The sequence below is a fragment of the Urocitellus parryii genome, chromosome 6 (assembly GCF_045843805.1).
Source record: "Urocitellus parryii isolate mUroPar1 chromosome 6, mUroPar1.hap1, whole genome shotgun sequence".
Taxonomy (NCBI): domain Eukaryota; kingdom Metazoa; phylum Chordata; class Mammalia; order Rodentia; family Sciuridae; genus Urocitellus; species Urocitellus parryii.
This window is the reverse complement of record NC_135536.1, coordinates 44,392,340-44,395,125: the sequence shown is the minus strand read 5'-3', so window position 1 is coordinate 44,395,125 and position 2,786 is coordinate 44,392,340.

Below are 2,786 nucleotides of genomic sequence, written 5' to 3'. Positions count from 1 at the left end.
ATATGGAGGAGTCTAGTAGGTGCAGCGCAGCGGAAGCAGGCCAGAGCCCAGCCCACAGCCCAACAAGGAGTTGTTAAAAACTCTAACCACTGAGTCATCAGAAGCAGGAAGCCATCGCCATTTTCAGGGTGCGGTCGCTGGCTCCCAACACACATCTATGTACATTTTATTTTTTCACACTCTCTGTCATCAAAAGAACAGATTAACTGTTTTACCAAATCATTACACACAAATAAAGAGCATGTGGACTATGTTTAATCCGTTTTGTCTCGGCTTCCTATAGGTGTCCTGTATTATGGGACACTGTGTCCTGGGTTTCGGCACCACTTGTCACGACCCCTTGCCCGCAAGGAAGACGCAACTCAGGAATCTTCTTTCAGCAGTTTATTCAGGCCTTTATTTTGACATGTCTTTTAGCTTCTTTCTCTCTCTACTACTACTACTACTACTACTACTCCTACTACTACTCCTACTGCCACTACTACTACTGCCACTACTCCTACTACTACTACTACTACTGCCACTACTCATACTCCCGTGTGCCCCAGCCTTAATAAAGCAGATAAAGCCCCAATGCACAACTGCCACGTGGACTTTTCTCATAGGGTGCCAAGTCACAGCGTGCCAACTCATTCTGATAAGGAGTTGTTTGTCACAGACTACAGCGGAGACCAGCGCCATCTTATAATGGCGGCCACAGTACACAGAAACGGCTCACCACAACACTGGGTCATAATGGGTTAATCTTGTAGCATCTCCTCTACATCACACGATTCACATGGAGAGAAACCTGTGCAGATTACCAGCTGAGTCTATATTTATGATCATTTGCCTTGTGAAATAAGGATGACAATGGTGATGTTAGCTCTTCAGAAACCCTGGAACAGGTATTCAAATAAAGGTAAGCAATTAAATTGAGAAGGACAGTTGGGGCCACACAGTCACCTGAACAAAAAGGAAATTTAAAAGCAAAACCATCATTTATGTTAAGACATAATAAGGGGGTGAGGGAAGAATAAAAGTTCATTGTATTAGACAAAGGGGAAGGAAGAGAAGGAGAGAGGATGGGAATAGGAAAGACAGTAGAGTGAATCAGACATAACTTTCCTATGTTCGTATATGAATACACAACCAGTATAACTCCACATCATGTACAACTGCAAGAATGGGATCCTAATTAGAATATGTTTTACTCTATAAATGTATAATATGTCAAAATACACTCTACTCTCATGGATATCTAAAAAGAACTAAAAACTGCTAGTTCTTAGATTTAATCTCACAGCATGGAGGGAAGGACTGGAGAGAAGGGGACTAGTTAGAATAATATTTTGATAATCCAAACTTGGAATAGGAGAGCAAGGACCAAGAAAACAGAAAAAGAAGGAGACTAACAGAGCAAAAAAGATTTGACAAGACATGTTGATTGATTCTAGAGGACAGAAGGAGAGGGAACTAGAAAGCTCTAGATGGTGGGGATAAACACTCTTGACAAAGGGGAGCTGTTTTCTGCGGATGGAGGCAGATAAAGCAAGAGGTACCCTGGGGCTGGAGATGTGGCTCAGCGGTAGCGCGCTCGCCTGGCATGCGTGCGGCCCGGGTTCGATCCTCAGCACCACATACCAACAAAAATGTTGTGTCTGCCGAGAACTAAAAAAAATAAATAAATATTAAAAATTCTCTCTCTCTCTCTCTCTCTCTCTCTCTCTCCCCTCTCTCACTCTCTCTTTAAAAAAAAAAAAAAGAGGTACCCTATTTTTTTTGAATGTTAAATTATCCTGTGTTATTCATTATCTTGCAAATAAAAATTTTAATTTATTTAAAAAACCATCATTAATACAGATAGCAGTATTAATGAGAATAAAAGTGGAGCGTTATATTTTATACAGTGAGACTGAGTTGGGTTTTCTTTTTTTCTATTTCACGAAAATATGCTAAAAGGTTTGGTATCCATGTGAATAATAAAACTCTGGTGGGGCTGTAGCTCAATGGTAGAGCCTCGCACGTGTGAGGGTCATTCTTCAGCACCACACAAAAATAAATAAAGATATTATATCCAACTACAACTAAAAAATATTTTCAAAAATAATAAAACTCAATTACTGGGCTGGGATTGTGGCTCAGCGGTAGAGCGCTTGCCTAGCACGGGCGCGACCGGGTTCCATTCTCAGCACCGCATTAAAAAAAAAAGGCATTGTGTTGTGTCCATCAAAAAAAAAAAAAAAAAAGATATCCTCTCTCCCCCACCCCTCTCTTAAAAAACAAACAAACAAACAAACAAACTCAATTACTTGTATCTTTTAAAGGCAGACTTTGAGGCTGATGGCAGAGACAGGAAAATACCATCTCTTCCAGCTGAAAAATGTCTCACTCTAGACTAATAATTTCAAATCACCACTGGATGGTACAGATGTTTTAAGTCATCATAAAATGTTTTATCCTTCTTATCAGTCTGAGACACAGGATCAACAAAGAATCCCTTTTCTGTAAACCACATGGCTCCTAATCTATGGGATTTTAGAAACATTTTGGGGCAGAACATATCTGGATTTGAATGTCAGCTGTGCCACTTACTAGGGTGATCCTGAGGTTGTCCTCTGTTTTTTGAACTGATAAAACCTTCTTCATAACATTATCCACATGAACATTTTGTATTTTCTATTTACCTTCTTCATACTTTCAGACAATTCTCTACTCATCTTGTTCTCCTACCTGGAAATATGAGATCAGGGGCCAGAGTTACTTGTCTTTTGGTTTCCTGAAGGTCTTTGCACACAGTAGGCATT